The 12,841-nt window shown below is 35.1% G+C and overlaps 1 long non-coding RNA gene across 1 annotated transcript; it reads right to left on the minus strand.

The window, feature by feature from the left end:
- Positions 1-619: 619 nt before the first annotated feature.
- On the minus strand, positions 620-5,786 carry LOC135077974 (uncharacterized). Its single transcript, XR_010258554.1, has 2 exons — positions 5,519-5,786; positions 620-1,486 (listed from the first exon to the last, which is right to left on the minus strand). It is a non-coding gene; the product is annotated as an uncharacterized LOC135077974 (long non-coding RNA).
- Positions 5,787-12,841: the final 7,055 nt, after the last annotated feature.

The raw sequence follows: 12,841 nt of genomic DNA on the forward strand, positions 1-12,841 counted from the left end.
CAATTCTGTAACTGTTACAGAACATCGTCAACAGATTTATTGTATAACTTATTTACGTCATCAGTTTTAGTTGTATTATGATGTTACAAATGGACTGTTTTATTTTTCTATTGGAAAAAATTATCCAAACTATGTAAGTAAGGTCTCAAAGTGGTTTGGAAACAGAAATTAAGAGGTTTTCCTTCGTGTGATCTGTCTCAGTGAAAATTATATTTAAACGTAAGTTTGCTTTGTGATAAGTTATAGAGAAGTTACTGTGTCTACTAAAACTTCTCTATTTTCTAAATTGCAAGAAAACCGCAATTAAATAATTGCGGTTTTCTTGCAATTTAGAAAATAGAGAAGTTAATATTATCAATAATAAGTAACTGCCAAAAAAAAATTAAAAATCTTGAGTAAAGTTACTACGACGTCTTAAAAATGGATTTCTGTTGTGGAACGCTTGCTACTGAACTTTCTTTAATAACTGAAAAGGAGTGATATTTATATCGAGTTCGTCTTTTGTATATCTTTGAAACAAAGTTTTAAATACTACATTGTAGGCGTGAAATTCACAGGATATTATTAAAAAACTTTATAGACCCACTAGGCGGACCGACGATCTGGTGAAGCAATCAAATCAAATCAAATCAAAAAATATTTATTCAGTTTAGACCACAAGTGGCACTTATGAACGTCAATAGAAAATAATAAAAAAAGAAAAGGTAGCCCTTATGGGGCACTTTACATGTCTCCTTATCTTTTGGGCCCTACCAGCGCTTCGAGACAAACATATGGCAAGTGCTGAGAAGAAACGCCGGAACAAACTCAGTCACCACTTATTGCCAGGAATTATCTAACGGTAAGAATAGTCAAATTTAAGTACATCAAATATGTGCAGACTGAACTGACCACGCATCCTTGTCATCAATATAGTCTCGAACCTTGTAGTACCCTTTGGACATAAGGGTATTTTTTATATGTATCTTAAATTTGTTTATTGGCAATTCGACAAGGTTGTGTGGTATTTTGTTAAATATGGTAATACATTTCCCCAAGAATGAATTACCTATCTTATGCAACCTAAATGATGGAACAGCAAGTTTATTCTTATGTCTCGTGTTAAATGAGTGGACGTCACTTTTCTTAGTAAATAAATGTATATGTTTACGGACATACATAATGTTATCAAATATGTATTGCGAAGCCACAGTCAATATATTGATTTCTTTAAAAACTTCTCTAAGCGAGTCACGTGGTTTAAGACCGTATATTGCCCGAACAGCTCTTTTCTGTAAAATGAAAATTGATTCTATGTCTGCTGCTGAGCCCCACAGTAAAAGACCATAAGACATAATACTATGAAAATAACTAAAATATACAAGCCTTGCTGTTTCAACATCAGTCAAGTTTCTGATCTTTCTCACCGCAAAGGCAGCTGAACTAAGTCTTCCCGCCAAGGCAGCAATATGGGGGCCCCATTGTAATTTACAGTCTAGGGTAATACCTAGAAAGACAGTAGAGTTTATCAGTTCAATGCGTTCATTATTTACTGTAATATTAGTATTAACTTGTTTGACATTAGGCATAGTGAATTTTAAACATTTAGTTTTTTTTGCGTTTAATAGCAAATTATTAGTTGTAAACCAGTCTAATACTTTGGAAAGAGCATTATTCACGTCGTCAAATATTTCCTGACGCCTGTCAGTTTTAAAAATTAAAGAAGTGTCATCAGCAAATAATACTATCTCACAAAGGTCCTTTGAATAAAAAGGTAGATCATTTATATAAATCAGAAAGAGCAATGGTCCCAGTATTGAGCCTTGGGGCACTCCCATTTTTAGGGGGGCGTCCGAAGAGTTAGTTCCGTGAATATTTACTTTTTGTAATCTGTCTGAGAGGTAAGAGTGTAATAGGCTTAAGGCCTTGCCTGATACGCCATAATGTTCTAGCTTAAATAACAGAGTTTGATGATCAACACAGTCAAACGCCTTCGATAAGTCACAAAATACACCAATAGCATCCTTTTTCTCCTGCCAAGCATCGAAAATGTGTTTGATAAGAGCAACCCCTGCATCGGTCGTACTTTTCCCTTTTGTGAACCCATATTGTTTTTCATGAAACAGTTTATTTAAGTTAAAATGAGACAGTAGTTGATTGAAAATAATTTTTTCAAATATTTTACTGAGCGCAGGTAGTATCGATATAGGTCTAAAGTTGGATGGGTCACTTTTGTCTCCTGCTTTAAATAATGGTATGATTTTACTATGTTTCATCAGGGTAGGGAACTGACCTTCGTTAATACATTCATTAAAGATATGAGCTAAATGGGGAGCTATAAGAGGAATGATGGGTTTTATTATGTCTGTTGATATGCCCCATATATCCTCTGTCTTTTTTATATTTAGTTCTTTGAAAGTTTTTATAATAACTATGGGGTCTATTTGTCTAAATTTTAATGGGCTATTGCAAACATCAACACAACCCTCGAGAAGAGACATTGCCTGATATGAACATGAATTAAGATTGCTTGTTGTTATGATTGGTACATTTGAGAAGTAACCTTCGAATGCGTTTGCTACCTTATCATTGCATTTAATATACTTATTATCAATTTTTAATGCGAATGTGTCATCCCCAGATATAATTCTACAAGTTTCTTTATTAATACAATTCCAAGTAGCTTTAATTTTGTTGCCAGAGTTTTTAATTTTGTCACGTATGTAAATAGATTTTGCCATGGTACAAACTTGTTTAAAAACTTTTGAGTATTTTTTTACATATTCTATAAAGTCCGGGTCGCTACTATAGGCTTTTCTACCATATAATTCAAACATTTTTTTCCTACTAATATAAATACCTACTGTAGCCCAGTCACTGAATTTAGTTTTATTGTTTTTAATAATAATTGTTTTCTTAGGAAAAGTTTTATTGAACTCATTTTTAATTAATTCAAATAATTGCTCATATAAAATATTTATACTACAGTTAAAATAATGCAAAAGTGGGACCTTATTAGATATTTGAGATTTAAATTTGTCTTTCTGGGATGCAGTGACTGGTCTATATTCTATTTCCTTGCTCGATGGCACAAAATGGTGTTGAAATGACACTATTTGACCGCAATGATCAGAATTAACAAAATTTATTATTGATTTCTCTAGCACTAAGCAGTTACAGAATATATTGTCTAAGCAAGTAGCTGATGTTGGAGTCACCCTAGTTGTTTCAGAGAAAAGATTTAACAAGTTAAAAGATTTGAATAAATTTAAAAACCGTATTGAAAGAGAGGAATCTTCTATTATATTAATATTAAAGTCTCCACATACAACTACTTTCTTTGAACTATTACACACTCTTCTAAGTACCTCTTCCATTGTGGTTTCAAATAATTCATAGTTACTAGATGGGGGTCTATATACACATACAATAACATAGTCGTCCAGTTCTGCACATGACAGCTCAATAGTTCGCTCAACAGAGAGAGATACAATATCTTTACGCTCTTTACATTTTAATTTATCATTGATTAATATTAGTGACCCTCCACGAATAGCTAACTCTCTAGTGAATGAACTAATAAGCTTATAATTATTAATGCTCAGCATTAGTTCATATTGCCTGAGCCAATGTTCCGTTAAACATAAGACATGAATATTCAATTCTTGGATAAATAACTCAATTTCCAAGTCTTTGCCGGAGAAGCCTTGTACATTTTGATGCACTAAATTAAAACCGTTAAATTTCTTTGTACCCGAATTTTGTATGCCAGAGTTATCCTCTATTGTCTTACGATGTAATTTAAATTATGATTTGGAACAGATTCCAAGGGTCGAACATCCATGTTCTGCTCAATAAAAGCAGTTTGGCTAGCCAAATTAATGGCTAAATATTTAATAAAATATGATAGCGAATTCGCTATTCGTCTTTTACAATATTTATTTAGATAATTATATTTATCTATTGTCAATAAACATTTATTTTTTAAATAATTGTTAATGTCAATTACATGGAATTTGCATTGATTATATGTCAGTGTATTCAATGTCAAATTCAATTTATATCTTAAATTATTTTCCTCCTGTGGCAAGCTTCTACTGTAGGGGAATGTGAACAAAATTATTTTATCTACATTAAGTAAACATAAGCTATCAAAAATATTTAGTAGGTCTTTTTTGCCTACATTGCCCCTATTTCCTATTAAAATTACTAATGTGGTATTTATTGAGAACGAATAATTTGTTATTTTTCTCATAATTTGTAAATAGGAAGCACCCGGTAAACAATGGTTGATTACACTTTGTCCCAAGTAACTATTAATAAGTTGGCCCATATTTTTGCCTAACTCATCACTGAACATTACTATGTTGGTTTTTTCAATATTTTTAGTTGGGGAGCCGTTGGTAAATGTGTGTGATATCCTAGGACAGTAGTCTTTGTTTAGGGTGTTTAGAGTAGGTGGTGACTCACAACCAGACTGAAAACTATCTGTACAAGATTCATCCAATAGGATAGAATTTTTACAGTTGCAATTAGATATAAATTTTTTCAAAGCCTGGAAATGTTCATCACACTCTTTTTTTGTACATTGATACCGTTCAGACATTGTGTTCAAAGATTTCTTAAGATTACATAATTTATATTCTAGGTTTTCGACATCATGTTCATATTTCAGTACACTATTCTCTAACATTGTGGAACATATGTCAAGCTCATTCTTTAGACGCTGTCTCTCATTTATATAGTTTACTTTGTTGTATAAGCATTTTTGTTTTTTAATCAACTTATTTGTTTTTTTAATATAATTACTAATTTTTACATACTTTTTAAATTTATTTTTACTGCATCTGACAATCTTACCGCATACAGGAGTATTGTTTAAAGTATTATCACAAGTTAGGTCTATGGTAATTAATTGTTTGTCAGATGCAGTTTGGGTCAGGCTGGGCGCACTACCGACTAACTCGTCAAACATGATTTGGGTTTTGGTGGCTGTGCAGGCTTCTCTTTCAGCTTCCATTAATTCGATATGGCTGTGAGCATCATAAAGGTCTTGTTTCATGATGGTCATACGTCTGAGGTTGTGTACGTACTCTTCATTGCATTCACCAAACCCGTCAATGATTAATTGTAGCCTATTCCGTTCCTCTACAATTGTCTCATAGTTGGTGTGCAGCTCAGCCATCTCTTTCTTTAAATGCTTGTTTTTATCCCACACATCCATCAGCTCCCTCTCATTGTCCTCTCTTTCCCTATTTAATTGCTCAATCAAGTCTTTGGCTGCCTTCAAATCTCTCAAAGCCAGTTGGAGTTGGGACTCCTCCCGGCGAGCAAAGGCTTTACGTGTAAGCATTGTTTCTTTTGGTAAATAATAAAGTATTAAAATGTAAATGCCAAAGGATCAATTGATCAATAATTGGAGGTTGACAAAAATGTAGGTAAATATAACCTCTTACGCGGGTGACAGTATAAGGTCACAATAATAGTATTTCGTTTCTAAAATATGTACTACTGTTGTAAATATAAAACAAATAGGTACCTGTTTCGAAAGATAGAACAATGTTAACAAAATCAAACGTAATATTTTCGCAATTGCACTGTCAAATCGGTCCTAAGTATTTGCACAATTTGCACCATAAACACAATGCAATACACAGATTTAAACGTTATTTCACTTATAATTACATAAAACAGTAACAGTGATGAGTTTAGAGACCTTTTATGATATTAAATTAAATAAAAATCAGTAAATAAATTGGGACAAGTTCAAATCAGCTGTTAGCGGTAGTGTTGCCACAGGAAAAAGAAGGTCGTGGGAAGAACCTGGATGTCGTTATGGAAATCCTTGAGGGAAGCCTTTAGTCCAGCAGTAGGAGGCATTTGTCTGAAATCAACGAACGAACGATCGATAGACGCAACTATAGAAAACAGCCGAAAATTACGCAAGCAATGTAAGACTGGGTTGCGCCATCTTAATTTAACTTTAACATACGTCAGAAATCTGTCAAACTCCATACAAAACTCACCGGTTATCGTTATAATTACGGTCAAAGTTAGGTGGTGCAACTCAGCCTAAGTGTTGTATAATATACAGGGTGTCCCAAAAAGTAGTGTCAAGCAGAAGCCCGGAGGTAGAGCTTCACTAGGGCTATCCAAATCACCCCCATGTATGTTCCGTAATTTTTAGATAAATACTAGTATTTAAATTATTATTCTTATTCAGAAGTATTTAAATCCATAACACGAATGTAATTCCTGTATGTTGTAAAGAAAATCATAACACGAAAATTATTAAAAGTCACGGTGATTTGGCTAGTGATGCTCTACCTCTGGGCTTCGGCTTAACACTACTTTTTGGGACACCCTGTATTGTGTGTAAAGTGTCATACGTTAGGCCAGTCGTATAATATCATAAATATGATTAATAGTAGACTCTCTATCATCCAGCAAACGGTCGAGCGCCCAAGGGCCCTACGTCTCTCTAGACTTGCCTTATTTATAGAGCTGATTTCAGTATGATATAATACTAGCTTAGGACTTCAGGCGAATTATATTATCTAGTATTTTTTGTGAATATGCCAAAAAGTATGTTATATCTTGGAGAAACATTATCGTTTTGAATGAGTATCGTCTGTCTCACGAACATTATTTATTATTTGCCATTACTCATACACTTTCAATGTGTAAATAGGTACTAATCTTGGAAGCTATCTACTATACTATCCTCTGTAAATCACCAAACCTTTTTCTCTTTCTTTAAGGTTTTACTCAAATTAATTTAAAATTAAAACGTGATTTCAAGAGCGACTTTCATTAATTTTCGCTATCGTATTACGGCCGGATTTACATCTCGTATTCTAAAATCCCCGTCATTTTAGGTCTTAGCAGACTAAAGTGTGAAATCTGAAATGTCTAACGAACCTAGAATCTAAGAATTTGTATTCTAATTAATGCGCAACACAGTTAGCACACGTTGAAATTCGGATTAGCCACGATTAAGATTCACCAAACCAAAAGTTAAGGGTCCCACGTAAATTGGGAACTTAATGACACTCCTTTTGAGCATTATCGTTAATATCAAAACTACTTTAACGCCTCGAGGATCATGAGGCCGCTGGCGATCAGTAACAATAAATAATTTAGAGAAGTACCTACTATGGTTTGCTAGGCTTGTCTTGTTATTACTATACTTCACATGTGTAGGTAATTATGTTTGTATTCAATGTTTTTGTTGTAGTTGTTTTTAATTTGCAATTAGACTAATGAAGAATGCTATGCTGCGCAAAAATATTAAATTAAATATTATAACATTTATCTCTTTTCAAGTGAAGTGTTAATATTGTGTTCTTATGAAAATAAAGTCTTTAAACCTAAATCTGTGTTAATTGGATCTTCAGTATAATGCAAATAAGTTACAAAATATGTATGGTGCTCTAAACTTATTAGTTCTATTACTGGAACATTTACTCAGTTAAAAGAAGTTTCTGGCCTCTCACACGACCACAAGCTACTTACATTATCTCCACAGTCTAAAACTAAAACTCTCATAAAACTCATTTATTTTTGCAAAAAGCTTTTAAAAAGCACTTTTCCACGTCCCTTATTATAGTTTTCTTTACAATGCTCAAAACTATTCCAAAGCCGGCCATACATTAAACCCTTAAAGGAACTTAGTTCAAGTTTACCTCAGTTACTCACATTAATCTTGGCCCAAGTGCCTTCTAATTAGATACATTTGATATCTTTGGCAACTACAAGTTACACGAAACACGTTACTCTGTTTGTAATAAAGTTATGCCAAAGTAGTATAATTTGTACCGACCAAGTTCGAAACTCGCCGAAAGTTGAATGCGATATTACAATTTATCATTTAATTCTGCTTCAATATGAATTTCTGCTGCTCTTTGCCGTTGAAAGGTTTTGGAAAAATACCTTGAAATGGCTTTCTAGCTGTTTGATATTTAACAGTTTTGCTTTAGCAGCTTAGGATTTCTAGAGCCATCCGTCGTCGGGACATAACATTTATCGTATACCATATCTAACTATAGCTAGGACGCAATGCTAACATGGATTTGGTCATCATCATCATCATTTCAGCGTATGGCAAAAAAGCCTCCCCCTCCCCCAAAAAGTTTCATAAGCATTTTTCATACAACTGCTAACTTTTTTAAGTTCGTACATCGATTTTTCGCGCGGGAATAGTGTGTCCTTACCGAGTCGTGGTCTCCATTCAACTACCTATGAATGTATCTTTTGTTTAAATTCTCGTAATATCAAATCCGATTACACCGGTGCTAACAACATCTAATCCGTTTACGCGGAACTTTAACCCTCCTTAAATATGGAGGTACTTACAAAGCGATTCCCAGCTCTATGTAATTCCAGTCACGCCTTCAGGATTTCATCTCCTGCAGACTGATATCTGAGTGAATTATTAAACAAATTCCTATACCATTACCTTCTCGCAAATGCAATCAGACAGGGCGTAACCGCAGCCAACTGACGGTTCAAATTGTTTACCAACTTGCTCGGATGATTTCCTTTAGCTGATTGTACCTGTTGAGATCAAAAGGCGTATTTTTGAGGAATTAGAATTCAATGAAAAGTTGAACAATGATTGATTAGTTAAGTAGGTACTCGTTTACCAAGTAACATTTAATGTAGACGCCGTCTGATGTTTAATTAGATTTTATAGAGCTTTTTATGGTTGAATTATTTACCTAAACACATGGATATGGGCAGCGCAGAATCGGTCATTGTGGAAATACTTGGGGGAGGCCTTTGTCCAGCAGTGGTCGTCATTTGGCTGAAACAAATTAACGAATCCTCTAAAATTCTTACTCTCACAAGTATGTTTCCACCAGTTGTTGTTTAAACAAAACTGGCCATAACTTTTACGAAGCTACTAGTTTTTGCGAATTAACTACAGTTCATTTTACGTTCCGTCGTCAATGATTGCTTTTACGCCTCTTGTTAACTGCTCGTAATGTTTTAATGACTGACATTATATTTGTTACAATCGTGAAAAAGTGGACATTGTGCTGTAATGGCAGTTGGATAAGTATTAAGCACCACTATAGTTTCGTTTTTATCACTACAGGAATATAAATGTAAACCCGTCGTTGGGCTCAAACTTGAAGATCGTAATCGAAAGATGGCTTAACACAAGAGGCGATGGTTAAGTATAGTTAAAGTCATTGTATTTTCATAATTTAGCAAAGTTTGATTAATTAATTAATTATTTATTACGCGTCCATGATTCTTTGTTAAAATAGTATTTTGTAGCGCTTTCAAAAGTAGACATTATGATGTTTTTTAAATTGTCACCAAACCATCTCCACCTTTTATTTGAAAATGATCCTACTGTATCTATTTTATTTGAAAAGGCATTTATTGGACTATCTACAGCTTTTGTTGTTTCGAGGTCTCCTATATCCTTTAATGTTTCTGTACACATACGATACGATACGATACGATAGTGCTCACCCAGCCAGGACGAGGCCTGCTCCGGTCAAACCGGCATACCAGGAGGCACGATTTTAAGGAAAGACACGCTCTGGGATGGGAGAGGACGGCCGACTAGCCGCTGCGTCTTTAAACCGCAACCGGTCGACCACAACCAAGTAGATATGCATCCTGAGCCTGGTCTAGGAAAATAGGTAAAGACGGGTTATCGTTGATAGGACTGAGCGTTGATGCGATGAGATGGGCGGTCTGGCCTTTGATGAGATGGCTTTGGTTGTTCTTGGTTCATGTACTGCTGCTAGACTAGCCTCGTTGTTCTCTTGATATCTGCGGTAGGTACTACGTTTTTGTCGTCTCTGTATCTTCCAGATTAAATATTTCTTCTACTTCTTTTCTTAATGTCGTTGGAAGGACTAAACGCGTGGTGCAATGAGATGGGCGGTCTAGCCTTTGGTGAGGGAGGTGGCTTGTTTATTCTTGGTTCTCGTACTACTGTTTGACTAGCTTAATTGTTCTCCCAATTGTATCGTCTTATAGGTTTTCTGCCTATATATTCCTCCAGGTTAGGTTTCTTGTATTTCTTTTCTTTAGTTTAATCTGGCTTTTAGTGAGATGGCTTGGTTATTCTTAGTTCTTGTACTGCTACAAGACTAGCTTCATTGTTCTTCCGATTTTATGCTTCTTTTCTTCATATCGTTGTTCGGACTGAGCGTTGATGCAATGAGATGGGCGGTCTGGCTTTTCGTGAGGCGGCTTGGTTTTCCTTAGTTCTACTGCTACAAGACTGGCTTCATTTTTTTGTTTTCAATTTTATGCTACTTTTCTTGATATAGTTGGTAGGACTGAGCGTTGCTGTGATGAGACGGGCGGTCTGGCCTTTGGTGAGATGTCTTGGTTCTTGTACTGCTGCTAGAATATCTTCATTTTTCTCCTGAGGTCTGTCCTTTAATGTTTCTGTACACATCTCTACATAATATGAGAATTCCTAACCATAACAATGTCTTGACCGTACCGTCCGTAATGATCATAATATTAATGTTTATGTCTGCATCTCTAGGCTATCCCAGCCTCGGTTTATATAAGCATCGGTATATAACTGTATGCTGATTTATTATAAACACCCTGTAGCGAGTAAGCAATATATTACGTCTGCTAAGTAAGGATATGTTCACTAAGGGATGCCAATTACCTGAATGTTATTTTAATAATCTTGGAACTACAGGGCTTTGGAGAGACGTCTTGTGGTTACGTTACCTGTGTAGTTCAGGTTATTGAACTTTGAGATTTAACTTCCAATTGAATGCAGTGACTGAGAAGAGAACTTGACGACCACTGATTGTGGGTTCGATTCATAAAATATGTACATTCATTGGCAAGCACAAGACGTAGGTATCTGTAAGTGGACGGGCGTTTTCTAAGTGAAATTAAAAAATAATTTAAATATTTTTTACCGTATTATGGTTCTCATGGTAACACGTTCTATTAAGTCTCAAATTAAAGCTTTTATTACGAAACGTAATGCATAAAAAACTTAAGTCTATCAGAGTCGAATATTGATACAACAAATCATATTTACGGTTGAATCTGTTTTGAGCCTCGCTTTACCTACTGATCTAAATGGCGCTAGATAAATGTATCATCATCATCATCATCATCATTTCAGCCATAGGACGTCCACTGCTGAACATAGTCCTCCCCCAATGATCTCCATGTTGATCGATTGGTAACGCTTCCCTGTAAGGGTAAATGTATACCTACCAGAATATTTCCATCAAAAATCCTGTTTGGTTACGTTCTTCGATGCCGAGACAGCCCTATGGCAACACAGTTACGAACCGAACCGTAGTAATAAACTGATGCAGACCACTCAAGTCCGAGCTCAGATGTTCGCAGCTAGATTAAACCTTTCCCTAATGAATGCACACGAAACTTGCCCACGTTAAAATGTAAATCCCACGTGCGAAACTGCGAAGCGTGGACGACCATTAGCCATAATTCAACCGAACAGACATTCATGCAGCAATTTCACACGAGCAACAACTATTTCTAGTTATAAAGCTATCACGACACTGTTGCATTTAAACATGACCAGTTAACTAAACCCACGAATGTATACACTCCACCCCCTTTTATACCCAGACACAGAACATTCTCAAGAAGCGGGGAAGGTCTTCGTTCTCTGGTCCTGGAGCAGCATTCCGCGACTGGTGGGCAGCCAATTAAACAAACTGTGCAAAGTTGTAATGAGATCTGAAGAGGATGAAACTACCAAAGTAGTTGTTACGATTTCATTAGCAATAACAAGTTCTAAACAGAATTGAAGAGTTGATGGCTGTGTCAAAATGAAACTAGTGAAACAACCAGAGAGTTCTGTGTACCTTTAGACAGGCTGTACTAAAATATAGGTCACTAAAGAATGTAATTGCCTTGTAAATTCATTCAGTCGATTGCTAGCCAGCAAGAGTAGCTGACGTACTTGCAAAAGTGTTAACTGCCCATTGCCGGTCATGTCGTCTCGTTCTATCGCATAGAATCACCATTTGATGAGAGCGAGAGCAAAAATGGATATGGATAGTTAACACTGTGGCCGATAGTACACAGAAGCCCATTAAGGTTGTAGTTGGCCACTAAAGTTCATATTATTGTCTATTAAGCTATCGTTAATTACGTGCGCCTATTATTTACGTGATTTGGTTTCTAGTTACCACCTTGCTATGACACATTTTCATTCTGAAAAGTTTGTCTATTTCTACTTGGACGACTTTGGAAACAACAAACTAATGTCGACAGAGGATCCGTGTAACTTAGATTCGAAACTTGACCAAGTCTTATTAAGCTGGAACCACGAATTTTCCGCACAAATTCGCTTAAAGTTTTTCGCAGTTTTACTACAAACAGTTTCTTGATACAGCTGCTCTACTTGCTATTTCCGCATGAACAAAAAGGGGTCAAGTAGCAACTCCACTAAGATTTTCAAGTTCCACAAACTTAGTAAATAGAAGCAAATTAATTTCTCTCGCCGTGCTATGTAAATGGAAACATCTATGAATAAGTAAATATGGAAACTTTAGCATGAACTATTAAATATGTATAAATAAACTGATTGATGTTCTGAGGGTCATCATTAAAGGGAGTTGTTTACAAAGGTAATAATTCTGTTTGAAATAGTTACAGTAATTTATTTACGGTTAATTAATTTATGTCATATATCTTAATCCTTCAATTTTATTAAATCTTATCTTTCTTCATTCCTTTTTTATTTCCCGAATAAGCTGAGAAAAGGCCTTCCATTAAAATTATCATAAAAACTTGGCTTCATTTCAGATTAAAAAAAATGCAAGATATTTTAATTTAACTAGAGCCAATAAATATAAATTTTATAGGTATGTAGAGTCTT

Source organism: Ostrinia nubilalis, chromosome 14 (assembly GCF_963855985.1).
Source record: "Ostrinia nubilalis chromosome 14, ilOstNubi1.1, whole genome shotgun sequence".
NCBI lineage: Eukaryota > Metazoa > Arthropoda > Insecta > Lepidoptera > Crambidae > Ostrinia > Ostrinia nubilalis.